General features: G+C 35.2%; 1 long non-coding RNA gene across 1 annotated transcript; it reads right to left on the reverse strand.

The window, feature by feature from the left end:
• Positions 1 to 14,591: 14,591 nt before the first annotated feature.
• Positions 14,592 to 16,569, reverse strand: LOC149251725 (uncharacterized). The gene is made up of 2 exons (XR_016266010.1): positions 15,196 to 16,569; positions 14,592 to 15,165 (listed from the first exon to the last, which is right to left on the reverse strand). It is a non-coding gene; the product is annotated as an uncharacterized LOC149251725 (long non-coding RNA).
• Between the last annotated feature and the right edge of the window lie 5,582 nt (positions 16,570 to 22,151).

Below are 22,151 nucleotides of genomic sequence, written 5' to 3' on the forward strand. Positions count from 1 at the left end.
TAGTAATTGGCCCATGTTTCTAGATATATCACGGGATTCACACATTTTTAGAGGCATTTCTCTTTGCATTGTTGGAAAATATCCCTTGTTGCAATTTCTTTTGCATTTCAAACAAATTTTGCAACGATGAGGCATTCAGTTCTGCATGTCTTTCCTAATCCTTGATTAATCTTTCATTGTCTTCCTTTCAGGTTTGGAGCCCTACCTTTAGGCTTCTCATCATTTCTACCAGATTTATAATGTTTCCACATTCCTCCTTTCGTAATATACCTCATACCTAGTGTGTGAGATTTCTTCGAAAGGGAATTATACAAACTTGTAATTACTACAACTTTGCCTACACTCATGGCACCTACTTATATATTCTCTTCGTTATTGTAAGGCAAGCAATTCAGTTGTTAGTTATAAATGACCATCATAAGAAAATCAATGATATTTTTTAACCTTCAAGTATAATTGTATCCCATAATAGGCTAATGTTGTAAATCTACTCTGATACTGCCCATAGCATATACCCAACCCCCTTGTGTACCATAGTGAGGGTATGGGGTATGATATTTTCTCCTTTTCTATTCAACTTGAAACTTTATTCTAGATTGGTGAAAAATTTATTAACATATACCCAACCCCCTTGTGTACCATAGAGAGGTTATAGGATATGAGATTTTCACCTTTTGTATTCAACTTGAAAATTTATTCTAACTTGTTGACAAAATTCTCACAATATAATTTTGTTAGAAATGGACTAGATAATGGAGATATGATCATTTGAATATTTTCACCCTTGGTACCAAGAGTTAATCACATTACATTTAATTAGGTTATTCTTTAATTAATGGCTTCAAATATATATGTTCATGTATTTATTAATTTAATAATAATAATAATAATAATCTAATTTTAAGGTCACAACCAAGTCAAACATCACAAAAAAGGGATTGATATTGAGACATGGTTTACCATGGTTGATTTTCATAGTGAAACAATATGGTTAACTATGGTTTATTTTCATATTGAGACAATCCTTGTCACAATGCAACGTTGGATCTGTTGAAAATAGCAACAAGAAATGATAAAAATAGAAATGCTAAAAATAGCATTGCTATAGATAGCATTTCAGGATATATTCCAATTTTGATTTGTCTTTGAATCAAAATTGAGAATTAAAATTCGATTTAGTCTCACCAGCTGCTTGAAAAATAATTAATTAATTCATTATGGATTAATTAGTTGGAGAAAATCAAACATGAAGTCTTTGTGAAGACATGCAACAGTTATCCCTTTGATTGAGGAAGTTATCCCTTAATTAAGGAGATAAGGATATTTGAGTTGTAATTAGTTAGCTCATTGAACTAAGTTAAGTCCAGTTAAATTAGTTCCAAATAGTTTGTGGAACTAATTATGAGTTCAATCAGTTAATGCATGCATGCATGCAACTAGTGTTCTCTAGATAACTGAATATTCTCTCATAAATAACTCATGCATGTCAGTTCAAAAAAAGACCCAGTTGAGATTAAAGGTAGGGATAGTGTACTATCAGTTTCTAGGATTTTACTGTAAGAAAATCTCTTGCATGCAGAAGGAATTCATTCCTTCAGGATTGCACAGTTACTACAGAGGTCAAAGCAGTGTATGAGGTGAGAATCACACAGGTTACAGCTGGAGGACCCAAGAGAAACTGCGCAAGGAAATAGGAGGCTTGGAGGACAGAGGAGAAGGCATATGTGTTGTATATTCTGTCTATGAGCAGCACTGAGGGATTGTACTGAGAGTTGGATAGCTTGAGAGCTAAAGTTTTGTCTAATCCTGATATATTTCCACTTGTATGATAATACAGATAGCGGGGTTTTTAGCTGAGGCTTTCCCCAGAGTATTATTTTGTGTTACGTGTGATTGAATCTTCTTCTCTATTATATGTGTTCTATTTGATCTTGCTCAAAATCGATTAAGCTTCTGCAAGTTTGATTGTAGAAGTAGATTAAGTATTTTTCTTTAGTACATTTCATAATCAAATTAATCTATGGTGAGAATTTCTACATGGTATCAGAGTAAAGGTGATTAAAGCGGAGAACAATATACAAAGAAGGGAGAAGTTTGATGTTTGAAGTTCTTGATTGTAGGTAGAAAATCGATTTCTTATCACATCTCAAAGTTCACCAATGGTGTTTAATGGCTTGAGACTCAAGTATGCCCTGGATGGCAGCTCGAAATACATAGCATGGAAGGATCACATGGAAGCAGTATTAGAGGACAACAGTTTGAAGGACTTCATTGAGCAAGAAGTTCCCAAAGCCAACAGCAGTTAATGCCCAAGAATTGGCGGAATGCAAGAAATGTGTGGCGAGAGCAAGGAGGATTCTTCAGGAGGGAGTTCGAGACCATATTTTCTCGAGTCTCCATGGGAAGGAGACTCCGTTTTCAATGTGGAATACATTGAAGGATCTATATCAGAACAGAAACGACCAGAGGAAACTGGCACTGAAGGAAAAGCTTCGGAAAATCAAGTGTGAAAAGGGCGACATGATCTCTACATATTTGAACAAGCTCACCACCTGGAAAGATGAGAGTGGAAGTGTAGGAATCACGACAGTTGATGATGATATGGTGAGTCTTTCTCTCCTCGGTCTTCCTAAAAGGTGGCGTAGCTACCAGGACTCAGTGAATGGAAGAGAGAAACTGCCACATTGGGAATGACTGTGGTCAGATCTGATGTAGGAGGAGATTAGGAGGAGCACTAGAGATGCTTCTTCATCCAAGGAGGATGAAGAACATTTCGCCTTAGCGTGTAAGGCAAGGAAAGGAAAGGAGAAGGATTCTTATCCCAAAATCCAGTTCTTCTCATGAAGGGAAGAAGATTGACAAATCTAAAGTGAGATGCTTTAATTTTCATGAGGTGGGCCATTATGCAACTAATTTTCCGTTGAATAAATCCAAGAAGGGATCCTCGGAAGGATCTGAAGGTGAGGCATTGGCCTCTTAGTTTGAATTGGATTTCACCCTCATCGCATGCATGGTTTCATTGATGATGGGTTGTGGTTGGTTTCTTGACAGTGGAGCCTCATTCCACATGACCGGTGATAATAGTTTGTTCAGTACATTGGAGGAGAAATACCTCCTAATGCGCATAGATATGGATAATGATGAAAGGTATAGTGTTTCAGGAGTGGGCACAGTTTCTTTTCAGAGGGAGCATGGAGCTCTCATCACCTTGACAGATGTGAAGTATGTGCCTAGACTAAAGAAGAACTTGGTATCGATCATGATGTTGGAGGACAAATGCTATGATGTGTCTTCAGTAAGGGAAAGGTTTTCCTTAGACACATCACCACGAGACAAGTGAAGCAGATCGGTTCACGAGTCAAGAACCTGTATGCTTTTGTAGTTCAAGATGCATGCAAATCCTTGAGGAGCAAGGCAAATGTTGGAGACTTGGTGGTTGATAGGGAGAGTACATTATCTCTCAACATGCAGTGCCAGAAGAAGTCTTAGACAATTGTGGAGGAGCCACAATTGATGAAGCAGCTTCAGGATGTTGTGGAGAAGCCACAATTGGAGAAGCCGAGAGGAGACCGAGTGAAGGCATCCACTCATGCAGAGACCTCCAGTAGGGGGAAATTTTGAGCCAAGTGGACAAAGGGATCACATGTAGCCATACCTCTAGGTAGGAGGTGGGGTGATGTGAAGTGATAGTCCCAAGAAGGCTAAAATAGGGGCAGGATCCTTGAGGTACCCAGCCTTTTTTATTAGACCTTGCTACGGGAACCCTAACGAGAAGTAACAGGATTGGTTAAGTGGGTAGACATAGATGCGGATGGAGCGGCACAAGAAGCTTTAGCATCAGAGGGTGTTTCTAGCCCAACAGGGAGGTCAATTGGGAGATCAGTTACTTACTTCTCAGTAATTGAGTTGCAGTGCAGCATTGGACAGCATGATGTAACATGATGAGAGGAGGTGCAGTACAGATGTAGTGTTGGGAGAAGGATCAACAGCAGCACGAATGTAGCAGGAGGAATCAATAGGATCGATGCAATCAAAGATCAAAGTGACAGAGGCTAGAGTAGTCAGATATTGAAGAGCGCATAGAAGGGCTGACTAGGAAGAGTTAGCAAAAGTTAAAAGTTTTCAGTCGATAGAGGCAATAACAGTCAGAGACTTTGATGAAAGATGCATCATCCTGATTCAGGTTGGATATTTTTTTTGTTTCTGAGTTGTTGAAGCAACAACACTAGTGAGAAGTGTTGCATGCAGAACATTCCAAAGGTTTAGGATCGTGATTGAGTTGAATTCCTTTTTTGTTGAGAGGGAGTGTTGAAAATGGAAACAAGAAATGCTAAAAATAGCATTGCTATAGATAGCATTTCAATATATATTCCAATTTTGGTTTACCCTTGAATCAAAATTGAGAATTAAAATTCGAATTTAGTCTCACCAGCTACTTGAAAAATAATTAATTCATTCATTATGGATTAATTAGTTGGAGAAAATCAAACATGAAGTCTTTGTGAAGGCATGCAATATTTATCCCTTTGATTGAGGAAGTTATTCCTTAATTAAGGAGATAATGATGAGTTGTATTTTAGTTGTAATTAGTTAGCTCAGTTAAGTGAGTTAAGTCTAGTTAAATTAGTTCCAAACAGTTTGTGGAACTAATTGTGAGTTCAGTCAGTTAATGCATGCATGCATGCAACTAGTGTTCTGTAGATAACTGAATATTGTCTCATAAATAACTCATGCATGTTAGTTCAGACAAAGACCCAGTTGAGATTAAAGGCAAGGACAGTGTACTATCAGTTGCTAGGATTTTTATATAAGAAATCTCATGCATGCAGAAGGAATTCATTCCTTCAGGATTGTGTTGTTACTACAGAGGTCATAGCAGTGTGTGAGGTGAGAATCACACAGGTTACAGCTGGAGGACCCAGGAGAAACTGCGCAAGGAAATAGGAGGCTTGGAGGACAGAGGAGAAGGCATATGTGTTGTCTATTCTGTCTATGAGTAGCAATGAGGGATTGTACTAAGAGTTGGATAACTTGAGAGCTAAAGCTTTGTGTAATCCTGAGTATTTCCACTTGTATGATAATACAGATAGCAGGGTTTTAGCTGAGGCTTTCCCCAGAGTATTCTTCTATGTTTCATGTGTGATTGAATCTTCTTCTCTGTTATATGTGTTATGTTTGATCTTGCTCAAAATCGATTAAGCTTCCACAAGTTTGATTGTAGAAATAGATTAAGTATTTTGCTTTAGTACATTGCATAATCAGATTAATCTATGGTGAGAATTTATACAGGACCATGGTCGACCGTGGTTTACCATGATTGATTTTCAGAATGTGATGTTGGACCATGGTTGACCATGGTTGATTTTTATATTGAGACAATATTTATCACAATGCGACGTTGGATCATGGTTGATCAGCATTAACCATGGTTTACCATGGTTGACCATGGTTGGACATGATTGATATTATAAACCAAAGAAATTAATACTAAAAACCCAAGGGATTATAAACCCAAGAGAATAATATTAAACCCAAGCTATATAAACCCGAAGATAAATATTATAAAACCTTAAATAAACATGGTTGACTATGGCTAATTTTCATATTGAGACAATCTTTGTCACAATGCGAAATTGGACTATGCTCAACCATGGTTGAACCCTTATATTAATAAAACCAAGTAATTGATATTACAAACCCAAGGGATTGATATTATAAACCCAAGGGATTAATACTAAAACCCCAAGGTATTATGAACCCAAGAGAATAATATTAAACCTAAGGCATTAATATTACAAATCCAATGTATATAAACCCTAAAAAAATATTATAAATCCCAAAACAAACATGGTTGACCATGCTTGATTTTCATATTGAGACAATCCTTGTCACAATGTGACATTGGACCATAGTTGACCATGGTTGACCATCATTGGCCATGATTGACCATGGTTGACCCCGATTGATATTATAAACCCAAGGGATTAAAACCCCAAAGGAATAATATTAAACCCTAAGAATATGAACCCTTAGATTAATAAACCCAAGGGATTGATATTAAGACATATTTGACCATAGTTTATTTTCATATTGAGACAATATGGTTGACCATGGTTGATTTTCATATTGAGATAATCCTTTTCACATTGAAAAGTTGGACCATGTTTAACCATGATTTATTTTCATAGCAATGCAATCTTTGTCACAATGCGATGTTGGACCATGGTTAACCATGGTTGATTTTCATGTTGAGACAATATTTTTCACAATGTGACGTTGGATCATTGCTCACCATGATTGACCATGGTCAACCATGGTCCACCATGATTAACCATGGTTGACTATGATTTACCATGATTTATCATGGTTGGCTATGATTGATATTATAAACCCAAGGGATCAATACTAAAAACCCAAGGGAATAATATAAACCCAAGGTATATAAACCCTAAGATAAATATTATAAACCAGTAAATAAACATGGTTGACCATGGTTGATTTTCATATTGAGACAATCTTTATTGCAATGCGACATTAGACCAAGCTCAAACATGGTTGAACTCTTGAATATTATAAACGCTTAAATAAACATGGTTGACCATGGTTGACTATGGTTGCTTTTGATATTGAGACAATCCTTGTCACAATGCAACGTTGGGACAACCCAAGGGAATGCAACATGAAAGGTGTAGCTTAAGACATAAGTAAGGTGAATCAAAGCATATGATATTGGACGAAGGAGATTACATCCATCATAACATGAGATTGAATATCATTTTTTTAATTGTTTTTTATTTTTAAATTGTTATAATTTTATATGTTTGAAATAATTTTATATGAGATTTATTTTTTTATATGATTTGTAGGAATGTTTAACATTTAACATTCAACAAATTTAATAGAATGTTTAACATTTAACATTTAACAAATTTAATCTAGTGTCGATATGAGCCGCCATTATAGGGGTACATGTGTAGGTGTAAATGTTTAACATTTAGCATTTATATTTTCGCTCAAATGAAAATAATAAAAGGTGTAAAGTAATATGGAGTCGATTACAATGGAGATGTTGTAGTGTAAACATTTAATTATTGGCTCAATTAATAATAAAAATTTAAAAATAGTAAAATTCATTTTTTTATATTTCAATTTTATTTTGCATAGTCCTTCCAACTCAAATTAGAAATTATGCTATGGGAAAAATTGCATAAATAATTATGGTTGATAGACAAATGATGGCGGGAAGTAACTCTTGTAAGTATATTTTTTACATCTTTTTCCTATCCATTTTTTATGTAAATACTTGCTTAAATTATGATAGGCCGTAATTGATGGTAGATATGTTATTTACTTGAGTATAAGTTATTTTCAAGTATTTTATTTTATGGTGGGAAGTAATTGATGGTACATATGTTATTTACTTGAGTATAAGTTATTTTCAAGTATTTGAGTTTTGGATGATTTTCTTACAAAGCTTAAGGATAAAAAGTCACCACACAAATATCTAAAAATCATGAATGAATATTGCAACTATATCCATAAATTATGGCATAAAATATGTAAGGAAGTTATCCACATGGCATTATAGTCTGCAAAGGCTACCTTCAAATTATAATCCAATCAAATATTTGAATTTTTTTTATAATACTTAAAAATAAATATTTATTTTAAAATAACTCATTTCACAATCAAAAATTAAAATGTAAAATATTTTAGACATTACATATAGCATTGGCTACATAGAGTGAAAAATCTCCATCATATGGAGAGAGAGAGACATGGTTGGAGGGTGGACAGAGAGACTGATGGGGAGGGGGGAGAGAGAGACAGAGGAATGAAAAGAGAGAGGGGAGAGGGAGATAGAGACGGAATTGACGGGGCCAGGGGAGAGAGAAGAAGAAAGATATATAAAGAGAGAGGGAGAGACAAGGGAGAGATGGAAAGAGAGAGGAGAGAGGAGAGAAGGGAAGACATGTATAAGGAGAGGAGAGAGAGAGGGAGAGAGAGGAAGGAAGAGAGAGAGGACTTAGAAAGAGAAGAAGATATGGAGGAAGGGAAAGATGGAGTGGGAGGGGGAGAGAGAAAGAGAATAACCAATACATAGAAAGATAGAGGTGGAGAGAGTAAGGGAGTGACAAGAGAAATATGGACAGAGAGTGAGAGAGAGAGGAGAGGAGGGAGGAGAGAGAGAAAGACACAGAGAGGGGGAGAGAGACATAGATGGAGGGAAAGAGAAAGGGAGAGAGAAAAAGAGATAAGAAGAAGATAGTGACCTAGTTGAGAAAGACTCTACTTAAGAACTAAGAGAGGAAAAGTATTAACTATTGCCCAGATAATATATCACACCGAACATGAATTGAAGCGGATCTTCAACGTAAAGATCTAGCTCCCTGTAGAAAGAAAGTGATACAGTTCGGCCAACAACACCATAAGAACCAACACTATTGTCAACATTGGATCTACCATCAGGGTTAGATATTTCGCTAGCTAGGAGATCAATCACTCGCCTTCAGTCACTAGCTAGGATGTGGCTGGCTAGACCAATCATTGGCTAGGCTGGCTAGTTCATATCGCAAGAATAATCTCAACAATGACGGGTTCCTCTTCGCTATCTTATCAGCTACAGGTAAGAAGGAATAAGGAAATATGAGTTCTGGAAACACATTACAATACCGATTAATTATGAAAGAACTCTTATATATAACATATATTATATATTATTTTTTATATTACTGAAAAAAATATTTTAAATATAATATATAATTTTAAATTTTAAAAATAATTATAAATAAAATATTTAAAAGTATCATGTATGAAAGGGATTTAAAATTATTTTTAATTAATTAATTTTTTTGGAGTATTAATAAAAATGTAATTTATTTTCTTTTAATTCGTAGAGTAACACTTACATATATAAACTTTTAAACATAAATAATTATTCAATTTATTTAAAAGAAATTAATCAAACTTCCCACCACTAAAATAATTATTAATAATCTTTAAAAAAAAATTCAAAATTCCAACTATTAAAATGATTATCAATCATTTCTCTCACACATTTATATTATCAATGATTATCAACGATTATGTAATCTTAAAAAATACCTTTTTACAGCAAAAAAATATATACGTTACTATCATTTCTAACTAAAAAAACAAATATATATAATTTGTACACAGTGTAATATAACAAATCTATAAGAAGTAGCTCGCTCTGGGGAAATGATTTTGGCGCCGTCATTGCCACTGGTGGATCTTAGCAACATCGGAGGGAGTAGGGCCAGAGTGCTTTTTAATTGTCAAGACGTCCTTAATGCTAATGCTATAAAATTGAGATATGAAATATTGATTTGTAATTAAAAAAAAATTCTTAATATATAGAGGCTCGTTGGCGAGTCTATGAGAAAGGCTATGGCACAGGGTTGAGCTAAAGTTTTCAACCAAAGTGGGGGTAAAGTCTACAGCGTTAAAGACAAAGAGTGACGGCTATTGTCTAAAACTTTCTAGGTTGCCGTGTCATGGTAATTTTCTATACCGTGGTGTGTGAAATATTTGGGTTTGTTGGGTGAAACTTGACAAGTTCAGGGTTCAAATCACATTGAGTATATTGTCTTTGCTATGCTGTGCGGCTTAAGGAGTAGATTCTCCCTCTAATGTGAGTCTTGGTTCTCGCCAAAATCAAAAGTAATGAAATTAGTATATATGTTGTGCAGCTCAAGGAATAGACTCCCTCTGACGTGGGTCTTCCTTAGATTAGATCTAGCAGTGAATTCAAATCGACTCCCTCTAGATTATAGTGTCTTGCTATGTTGTGTGGCTCAAGGAGTAGACTCCGTTGGGTTCAAATCACATTGATTATATTGTCTTGTTATGATGTGCGGCTCAAGGAGTAGACTCCCTCTAGCATGGATCTTCCTTAGATTAGATTTGGTAGTTAATTCAAATCGACCCCCTCTAGCTCAAGGAGTAGACTCAGTTGGGTTCAAATCAAATTGATTATATTGTCTTGCTATGATGTGCAGCTCAAGGAGTAGACTCCCTCTAGCATGGATCTTCCTTAGATTAGATTTGGTAGTTAATTCAAATCGACCCCCTCTAGTGTGGGTCATCACATTGAGTATATTCGTTATATTGTCCTGCTATGCTCTGCAGCTAAAGGAGTAGACTCCGTTGGGTTCAAATCACATTGATTATATTGTCTTGATATGTTGTGCGGCTCAAGGAGTAGACTCCCTTTGGGTCTTCCTTAGATTAGATCTGGCAATTAATTCCAATCGACCCCTCTAGTGTGGGTCATCACATTGAGTATATTGGCTCAAGGAGTAGACTCCTTTTAGCGTGGGTCTTCCTTAGATTAGATCTGGGAGTTAAGTCAAATTGACTCCCTCTAGCGTGGGTCATCACATTGAGTATATTGTCTTGTTGTGTTGTGCAACTTAAGAAGTAGACTCCCTCTAGTGTGGGTTTTCCTTAGATTAGATTTGGCAGTTAATTCAAATCAAAACACATTGAGTATATTGTCCTATTGTGCGGCTGAAGGAGTAGACTCCCTCTAGCATGAGTCACAGCTCTTGCCAAAATCTTAAGAAATTAGTATATCTAGCTTGCAAGTTGTTGGATGTACTCGACCCTTGCCAAAATCATAAAAATTAGTATATCTGACTTACAAGTTGTTAGATGTACTCTTATTATTATAATGACAACTACAAAAGTTAATCTTGAATTTTCTTTAGATTAAATCTGGTAGTTAATTAAAAAAAAAAATCTTTTTCAATTAATTTTTTAATTATTTCATTTTTATTATAATTCGTTACACTCCACTATTTCGAATTTATATGGTTTCTCTTGTGCAGTAAACAAAATGATTTGTTCTATTCGACTAGCAATATTTATTTCTTTTTCAGGTTAGATCACCGGAGTGAAGATTTCAAAACTTTGGGAATACCTGAAATTGTGAATCGAATGTTCTTTAGTCTTAGCATCAACGAAATATTCTTTGGTAACGCCGAAGTTTCACATTCCTCGACCGAAGTAGCAGCCGTAGATCAGATGTTCAGACGAAATATATTCCTCCTGGACTCAATCGCGCCCGTAAATATGTTAAAAAAAATAAAATCAACGTGGGTTCATCCACGTGGGGTTGAAATAGAAACGCCTTCAGCGAAAATATTAATTTTCAAATGATGTTGTGAAGTAGTACTAACCACTTCATTTTGATAATTTCTTTGACGTCGAGCATAAACATTTGTATGTGTTTCGATGTAGGCAACCCATCCCATCGTATGAAAGAGTTTTATTTTTTCATTCATATTCTTTGTCCAATACATAGATACATATCATATTGAATATTTTTTAGGGTCATAATGAGTATAAAAATTGTGTTTTTTCTTTTCAAATGTAATTTGAAGTATGTATTTTTTATTTTTTTATTTTATAATTGAGTGGATAATTGTGTTTATTTCCAAATAGATTTTTTATAATTTTAATTTAATAGCCGATAGTTAGTTATTAGATGAATTGTAGAAATTTAACCTCAATAAAATATGTTAGATTAATTTTTAAATTATTTATGTTTTTCTATTTGATTTATTTCAAATTAGTTAATTAAAAAAAATGTCATATCAACACATGTCATATTTGGCATGTGGTATTGATAAGCCATAGTATTGTAACAAGAGCTATTTATAAGTTAAAAAATTCCATGGTAAAATGAGGGTGAATCTCTATGGCTAAGAATAGTGTTCATGTTTTTTGGTGGAGAGGCTCATTCGAGGGCTATGTGTAATTTCATCTACGTAGAGTTAACAAGTGTCAACTTAAAATAAAAATCTATGTTCCATTGGGATAGATCTATTCTGGTTTATATACAACGCATCTATTAATTCTTTTTATAACCAGCATTATAATTATTTATTTTATTTTATTTTATTTTTGACCAAGTCTAAATGTTTATGTTGACATTACAACATTGTCTTTTTACTTGTCAAAATGTTTATGTTAGACAATACAACATCATTGCCGCACTCCCTAACACTTCTTACTGAATTAAATAATAATAATAATTTTAAATAAAGTTGTAATTTAGTTATTTTTTATGTTTTTGTGTCGAGAGGCACTCTCCAGTGCAACATGGAAGAGATATTGTAATGTCTTATCTTATAAACGTTTTGAGTTGGTCAAGTTACATAAAAATAAATAAAATGATTAATATAATGTAATGCAAACATTCTAAAAATAACAAAATAAAAATAACTTTATAAAAATAAAATAAAAATAAAATCCATCTTAACTTTGGATCTATCAAGCTTAGAGAGGGATCAAATCTCTTTGCACTCTAAAAGACATTTGCATTTCAAAAGATTTTATTACTTTAAGAAATTGGTTATTTTTATTTTTTTGTTTTATTTTATTTGACCAAGTTAAAATGTTTACATTACATTACATTTATCTTTTTATTTATTTATTTTTTCTATGTAATTTGACTTAGTCAAAATGTTAAGTATCGCGTTACATCTCTACGATAATGGGTTGGATAGGTACCTTTCGACACAATAAAAATAATCCATGGTATTAAGAACCCGTGGTATTAAGAACCCATGGTATTGAACCATGGTATTCATGTGGAATATTATTTATTTAAATAGAAAAATTAAACCAACCTAGATCCATATTAACTCTGGATCTACTCTAAATCTACCAAGCATCCACAGGAGATCAAATCTCTTGAGATGCAAATCTCTTTTTATAGTGAAAAGAGATTTGATCATTCCCTGTGCTTGGTAGATATAGAGATAAGATGGATCTAGGTTGTTTTTTAATGGAGGCAATGTGAGATGTATCATGGGGTAAGTGTTTTGATGCTTATCATGCATTGATGCATATAGTTGTTTACCAACCATTTAATTTATATGGATGAGCTAGTTAAATTAAAAATCTAGAAGCCCTTGTCTAAAATAGACACACATATTTACATAATTAAAGTGAAAAGCAAAAAAGGACATAACTACCTTTGAGATAAATTAGTAGATATTATGTAGAGATTAAATTCTTACAATTCATCTAATAATTATTAATAATTAATTAAAATTTTGGAAACCCTATTTGAAAATATAGACTATTAGTGTAATTAAACATAATTATTCAAAGTTACTATCCACCATAATTTAAGCAAGTTTTTGAGCCAAAATAAGTGTGGATCAAATGTAAGTGAGCATACTTACCAGAAGTTACTTCCCACCAAATTTTATGCATTTCTTAGCACATAGATAGGTAAAAGTAACAAAGTTAAAATGCAAAGTTACGAGAGACTACTTCTTGTTAGTCTCGCACTCGCATAAAACAATCAATAAGTCTAAAATAATAAATTATTAAACTTGAAATAATTTCTACTTGTCATTCATTCTAGAATGAGGGTGTTCTTGTTAGTTAAGAGTTGGTTGAGAAGTTCTCTTTAACTAGTTAGGCTTCTAGATTGTTGTATAGTTGAGATATTCACTCAACCAAAATAATTGTGTGTCCAAATAAACGAACTATCTTGAAAGATAACCTTGATATAATTATATTGTATAATTTTTTTATAATTTTTGTGAATACAAGGCAATTGAAGAATAATATATTTTCCGCCGCATCTTTTGTCTCTCTCATATTTTATTTATTTTCATTTAATAGTCTTTAATTATAATTAGTATCAGAGCCCACAGTTTTCACTTTGGGATTAAGAGATCGAGAAAGTCTACTTGCAGTGGCGTTGTTAAATGTGAGAATGTCATTATATACATGTCAAAGATAAAGGAATGCGAAGAGAAGAAGCGTATAGCAATGAAGTCTTGTTACTCTTGATCGAGCACCGTTTAAATGGTGGTGTGAGGGAGCGAGTGCTTGTTGCATTTCTTTTTGTACCTAGCATTCTTCAGAAGTTTAAAATATTGATCTATTATGCACATTTGAAATTTCTGTGTTTTCTCTACGTGAATTGAATTGTGACAGCATTGTGGAGATTTAATGTCGGGAGAGTCCTGCGGTGATGAAATTCCATTGATCCTTAATGCAGAATTCTTTGAAGGATTGTGAAATTAATTTCTTTCCCTTCACATCAAAACACTTCTGAACTCGAACTAATATATATTCTAGATTTCTTATATTAAATCAAAAGACTCTAGATCGATAATGAATTTTATATATATATGCAAATTTTTATTATCAGAAATTAGACATCACAATTTTTACTTTCCCTTCGTAATAAGAAAGTTTGAGAGTGGAGATTTTCACAGATATTCATATTATCTTAATCTTTCGAATATGAGTTGTGTAGAAGTTTCAATTGTCCATGAAAAATATGTTTCGAGTGGACACTCCACCCTATTAAAATATAAAAACTCACTCACTTTCTATCTCATTTACTCAATTACATTTCACTTATATAGGAACTCAATTCTGTTCAATAACTAACTATTCTGTTCAACCAACTATTCTGTTCAATAACTAACTATAACTAACTAATCCTATTTCTTCATTATTCTCACATCCTCCCTTAATGGAGAAATGGATTTTCTACCATACCTAACTGACTTCTAGAACTTGTACTTTGAACATTTGCTGTATTCTCAACATCTGCTGTATTCTCTATCTAACTACTGCATTAACAGAGGGTAGTTGGGATTAATACCTTTCTACCACTCCCCCTTAATTCCAACTATATAACAAACTATATATATTCTTAATGATGACGACTTAAACTTTATCTTGCCTGCTGGTCTAAGTCTCAGCTAGGCTTACAACAAAACATTTCATTTTTGTCTTCTTATTAAAAGGTCCATGCTTGTTCCTTTTCCATTGCTGATGCAGTTTCATCTTCACCTTTTTGGGTTTCCTTATGAAATTCCTTTGCTCCTTGCGTACATACTTAACGTCAACAACCTCTTTTGGATTGAGAGGCAATGCAAGATCTCGAACGAGGTAATTTAATTCATGTTCTCCCCACTTTCCATGAGGAACCAACGAAGGATTCACCACAATGCAATCATCTTTGAAAGTAGATCCAATAAAACTTCGAACAACCGGGCAAGTTTTAATTTCAGTGATTTCTTCAACAGGGTGATCCTCAACAACATGAGGGATTTCTTCAACAGCGTGATCCTCAACAACATGAGTGATTTCTTCAACATCCTCAACAACATGAGTGATTTCTTCAACAACGTGATCCTCAACAACATGAGTGATTTCTTCAAGGACAGGATCGTCAACAACATGAAACTCTTTGTCAATGGACGCAAAAATACTGCTAATCCCAAATGGGTTCATGAGAAAATGATCATTAAAAGGATCATCGTCAAAAAAGTCTAAAAAAATAGACATATCAGTTAGCTTTATCACACTTCAAACAAAACGCCTTTTCTACAGCCTCTCTCTGCAAAGAAAACCGGGCCGACTGAAAAAGAATATGACCACGGTAATAGAAATGGTGAACAGAAACTTGCAAAAACACCAGCAAAGTTCTGGCAGACGCAAATCAAAGAATCTGCACAAACACCAGGCAAAACATAAAACCTCAAACACAGCGCACACACTCACTGCACAACGGACTCTCCGCATCAAACTGCACCCTCCGGAATTGGGGTTCACCACGCCAACACGGCCTCAAAACAGCAAACTCACACAGCAATCCTCGGCACACAAACGCACCACTGCTCCGTCTCGACAGCACGTCAGCCACCAGCAACTCTTGCTTCTCGACAACTTCTCGACAGTCTTCAAAATTCTGCGGCAGTCTTCAAAATTCGACTCCTGGCTTTGGCTTCTCACGGCCCTTCAAACAGCAATAGGGAGAAACAGCGGCAGCCTTCAATCTTGAATTAACTGTGCAACAATGACGCACATAACTTCTCGTCCGGCTGGGGTTTCGCAGGCCTTTTCCCGGCTGACGGCTCTGCAGCGAACAGCTCCAACAACAAGAGCTCTCTTCCCCTTCACGTCCTCACGCAAACGCGCAGCAATCCTTGTCCTCACGCAGGTTGTGGCTCTCCTTCACACAACACGTCTCGGCTGGCGGCTTCACACAACGCGTCTTTCACCATTAAAAAATAGACAACCAAACTTTACCTCCACGCACAACTCCGTCTTCCGTTCACGTCTTTCACGAACAGCTTTATGGCAACAGCGGCCGTCGAACTTCCTCTCCGCGTGCAGGACTCACGGCAGCTCTCTTCCTCTTCAAACGACGACTTCAGAAAAAACAGTGGCACACTCTACAAACTCACACCACTTGATTGCCTCACTGCCTCAGTTCTTGACAGCACCAACGTACACCCTTGCTTCAGGCTAAAACGGAAATCACAGCAATTCCACTTGGACGCAGACTCTGTGCCTTTTGTCCACACGCAGCAACGCAATTCCGCCTCACAGCTCTCACGCTGCACCAACACACAGCAACACGCAGCTCCGCCTCACGGCTCTCACGCTGCACCACAAACTGGCCTCACACAGCAGGTCGCCTTTCCTGCTCGACGAGTCCGGTTCTGCTGGGCTCCACGCAGGTGGCACTTCCTCACCTGCCCTCTCACCCCAGCTCAAACCCTGAGCTCTGATACCATATTAAAATATAAAAACTCACTCACTTTCTATCTCATTTACTCAATTACATTTCACTTATATAGGAACTCAATTCTGTTCAATAACTAACTATTCTGTTCAACCAACTATTCTGTTCAATAACTAACTATAACTAACTAATCCTATTTCTTCATTATTCTCACACACCCATCATCAAGGACTAGAAAGCAATTTTTCTACCAAATTTAACATGCCTCCATTCATTACACTATCTCTTGGTGTATAGTAGATATTTGGGTCATGCATTAATAAATCTCTATTCTATTCATACACCAACGCTTTTATGGGTTTTACTGAGATATAATGCAAGTGAGGCTTGATCCTTACACAACCTCAATGGTTCACATTATACCAGACCCATATCTTATGCTTGTAATTATAGAAATAGGGGAGGAATCAAGTTACAAACTTGTACATCTTCAAAATGGCATATCAGATTTGTATGACAATTTAAAATATGTGCCACTTTATAAAGTCCATACAAGAGAAGGCTTGCCTTTTTATTCTCTAATTTTACCTACAAAAATCAAATAACAAAGGAATAATAATAATAAGTATCAAAAATAAACTTATCAGTAATTTCAAGATAACAACTAACTTGGGAAGGAGGCTTTTCCATCCAACTGTAGGCTTAGTTACACTAATGCTCTCGACAGCTGGTCACCCACTCTCAAAGTTATGATACCAAAAGAGATAACTATCAACACTTAGAGATTTGGGATGGATGAAGGAAACTCACCTTCACAAAAACAAAACCTCAAAAAACTCTTATGCGTGTTGAACTTGGGGTCTCCACAAATCTCAAAGGCCTCTTAGATAGCCAATATAGAAATTTTGAAATTCCTTTGCTACTCCACAATCTCTCAGTGATTTCCTTGCTCATTACTTATCATATTGACCCAGTATGCATCATTTTGCGACCTTCTACTCAACTAAGTTCCAGAGCTTTCTAGCGATTAATGGGCATGCAAAATTTGTTTTTAGAGAGCTCAAATCACACCAATAATGTTCCAAATCACAATTGGCACTTTTTAGGAATAATTGGGCACCCAAAACTTTGTATAAACACTTCGAATATTCAAGCAAACTTCCCACTTGAAAAGGATATCGCTCTGCTCATGAAATTACCACTCTACTCACTTATGTGTTTTTTATCTCCCTGGATGAGGTTTGAATGAACTCATGGATATCTAATACACATGTTTTTCCCCATGTTCTCACACCATTCATGGGTGAACCCTTGAAATTTTAGATGGGAACTTTCCCATGTTTCCCAATGAATTATGAGATCACTCTACAATAACCACTCAGCCAACATAAATGTGGCAATTAGTTGCTTCAGCTACCCATTGCTTCGCTCAATGGATTACGAGCTTATTTGAAAACAAGGTAATAGAATTAGAGTAAAATTTATGGAATAAATCATTGGGTGAGGTCTTTTTGGATATAACGGACATGGTTAACTTCCTGTAACCCCCATCACCAATTCTCACTTGTGGTATCATAGTATGTATCAATGTTCACATTCCCAGTTAGTTGCGTTTCCTTTTTAATAATCAAATAAAATATTTACATATGCATCATTTTGAATCATTTAGTTTCGTCCATTATCATGATGGCATTTAAATGTTGTTATGAGTGATAATGACATAATTATTTACATTGATCCCAAGGTTTAAAGTGGGGTTGTTACACCTACATTAATCCACAAGAGAGGAATGCACATAAAATTCAAATTAAAATAGTTAAAGATAAGTGAAATGAACAACAAACTATCAACAACCAAATATCCTAGGGAAAACCCTTTTGAGAGGAAAACACCTCTCTAAATCACACGCAATGTTTATTCAACACAAAGTTATTACATTAAAAGTTTGCATGCTTTGTACAAGAGCATTCAATAGTAGCTTAATTCTAGAAAAAAACAACATAACAGTAAGCTAAAATTACTCTCACATACTTTCCTCCACTCCAACACTTAATTATAATGCATAGTAAAACATAAATCATTTATGGTTTACCATTTCCACATATTGGAAACCATCAACAACTTATTTTATACCACTGCTCATTACTGAAATCGTTATCACAATCTAGTTTCAAAGTAGAGGGTTCAGTGGTCTTAAGTTTTCATTAAAAAATTCAAGTGCGTTGATAGTTAAATTGTCAGCGCTAATACAAATTTGAAACAAAGGTGCCGACAAATCAAACGTCAGCAGGCATTTTAATTTCAGGATAAGCGAGCACTAACACATCAGTTTCCCACGCAACCTATCATCATTTGATGGATTGCGTTGATTAATTAATCGGTATGACGTGTTTATTAATTTTTTCCAAATGAAAATTTGTATGAACTTGCGCCACCAAAGGGTGATAATCATTATCAAAGTGATGGTATGATCGATGGCACAAATGCATGATTGCGATTATACTAGTTTTTTTTTAACCTATCTTGTCTAAGCCTGAGATTTTATGCGAAGGGAATCAGCGGGGGATTATCATGTCATGTTATTATTTCTTTTTGAGGTAAATATAAGTTAAAGATACTTACATAATCGTGAAACAAATCCTATTTTCTCTTATGTTTCTTTTGGTTATGAAGCATTAGAATTTATGGGGAAAAGTGGTTGACCGCATAGAGGGGATCTTGATTGACCTGAAGCTCTCAAAGCCATCCCAAAAATTTGAGAGTCATTTTGACAAGCGGGTTGGGAGGAGATTTGTTTTAGGTGTGATGGCTATCATGATGGAGTGGCTCGGGAATTTGCTAAGAATTTTGATGGCCATCGGTCAGCATTGTTGGCATCTTCTTTCCAGTTACAGCGGAAATAATTTCAAAGGCTACAGGCATCCCTGTGGATGGGGAGCACTGGTTCAAAAATCGAACCTTAGAACGCATCGATATCCCTTTTTTTTCTGAAGGATGAACACAAAGACAAGCCATGGCGTCTAGAAGTACAAAGATCCTGGCTCAAAAAGAAATGGGATCGAATCATCGGGATAACTCAAGCATATTTCACCTACGAGGGACGTTTTAACAGGGTCAACATGTATCACTTCAGGTTTCTTTCTCAAGTTTCTAGACAGTTTAGAATGAATATCCCTTTTTTTCTTATGAGTCTAAGAAAAATGTCTGCAAGGGTTCGGAGAAAACCATATGCATCTCATCACATTGTTTTCCATAAAGGCCTAATTAAACTTCTGATAGTAAATCAATTGAAAAAGGTTAACATAACCTGGGAGAATTTCCTGTTTTTTTTTTTTGTGGGGGGGGGGGGGGGGGGGTGCGGAGTGGGTGTGATGATTTTTAAAGTCGATCACTCTTAAATCCAAAACCACTAGTAAGAAAAGTAAACTGAAGAAACATGTTCAGACCCCTGAATTCCTAGAACAAGGAACCTCATTTATTCAGACCAGAAGTAAAAAGAAAGCCTTATTGATAGAAACCCTTGTTCCAGTTCCTGAGGTAAAGAGGGTTTATACAAGAAAGAGTAAAAGGATTATGGGGAAAAAGCCATATCTCCTCCTCGAGTGACACCTCATGAGTTGCCAGAGTAACATGCAAAAGTTGCAGAAGATAAACCTATTGAAACAGAGGAGGTCAACTCGAGACAGAGGAAAGGGAGAGATTAAAGGAACCCACTCTAGCTTAAATTTATGGGGTTAGAAAGCCTCATACTAGGCCACTAAACAAACTAAGGATGAAGTTAAAACTCAAACAGAATCCTAGCCTAGAAAAATTAAGTGATTGACCTAGATGACACGCCCCTGTAAGATTTTCTAATGAATAAGGAGCAGCTTATAAGTTCTAAGAAGCACAAAGGTCAAAAGAGAGAACCTAGCCCCAAGGCCAAGAATATTAAGAGAGGGAAACCAAGCAATGTAGACCTTTTGCTAGAGGTTGCAAGCAGACTCAAGTAGGGTTTTTATCACAATGTTGATCATTGTTCCATCAACATTCTTTTTGGAAGTGTCTTGACTTAGCACTAACAGTTAAATTGTCAGCGTTATTTTTTGTTCTATTTTGAATGGGCATTGATAGTTAATTCGGTTGTGGTCCATGTTTTTTAACCTGATAATATATGTGCCAATTAATCTATCAGTGATTGGGAAAAACTATATTTTTTAGGCAACGATAAGGATTTTGGAGCCCATAAAAGACGGATTCACACTCCAAGTGGTGATTTGATGTCCCAAACCAAGATATAAGATGCTTTTGTTGTTTTGACAAAGGCAGAACAGATTTTGTGGGATATAATAGAGCATCTCCAAATTTCATTGCAAGATATCAGTAGGGGATTTTGTCCTCAGTTTTAGCCAGATTTTCAGCTACATCTCAGCTTCCAGTTTCAACGTCTTATCTTTTTTATTATTACTAAACAAAACAAGTACATCAAGGAAATTTGTATGCAATGTATTTTATTCTAGTTAGACATTTACGTGGATATTTGAGGCTTTGTAATTAAAATTGTTTAAAAACATGGTTATAGTTTGTAAATTTTCTATAAATTCAATTGTGAGACAGAACCGAGGGTTGGGAATTTTTGGAAAAACTTGGTGTATTGTTGTAGACTTTTAGATTAATATATCTTGTTATAAGTAGTCTTATATTTGCAGTATCATAGATTCATGTGTGAATGATTTCCTGTTTGTTTCTACTGTGTTTACCTTATCATTAGCCTCACCTTTGAACATTATTCTTCAGTATTTGAATAAAGTTGTATGAATTTGAGTTCGTGTTGAATTCTGAAGTTCATGTTATTCAAAATACTTATGTGTTTTTTAGCCTAAATATCAAATTTTGCATAAATCACTTTTAGTTCTTTGTGCTTGATGTTTATTTTCTATAGTCTTCTACCATATCTCGATGATAACCTATCGAAGAATCATAAGTTATCTTGCCTTTGTGTATAGTTGTTCATGTAATTTGTGACTAGCAAGTATTTAGTTTTGTCAGAGACTCCATGCCCGATGGTCCCTTTCTTTTCTTTCCAAACCAGATTCATTTTTTATAAGTAAATTTGGCCAATGATCATATTAGTGACCTACCACCTTGAGTAATAGAGTTAAGGAGAAATCTCTCTCCAAATTGAAGGGCCAACTTTCAATCCCAAAGCAGTTTGAAGGTTACCTCAGTGAGTTTCTTTCCACAACAAAGGAAAAATTATGAGTGATAACAACTTGGCATCATTGCTAGGAAACGAAGGTTAAATAATCCTTGGGAAAGAATGACAAAGATCTAGATATGATCATTGATGGTGAACAAGGATCAGAAAAAGTCAAGTTGTGCTTCACTTGGCAAATCCACTCTTTGAAAGGGGAATCCACTAGGAAGTTTTGGCTCATAAGGGAGTTTACACTAGGAGACATCCTAATCCTGATCCACCGGAGCCTCTGTCAAGTCCATAGAAGATTTTCAGGAAGAAAAGATCAGCCGAAGAACCAAGTATTATTCTTTTAGGAAGGTCTTTTTCTTTACCTAAATAGGTTAAGTCCATAGAAATCCAATTTGATATTAAATTTGAGTAGACCTTGTTTAGATC

Source organism: Pinus tabuliformis, chromosome 7 (assembly GCF_031772625.1).
Source record: "Pinus tabuliformis cultivar Carrire ecotype Pingquan chromosome 7, CPIR1, whole genome shotgun sequence".
NCBI classification, from domain to species: domain Eukaryota; kingdom Viridiplantae; phylum Streptophyta; class Pinopsida; order Pinales; family Pinaceae; genus Pinus; species Pinus tabuliformis.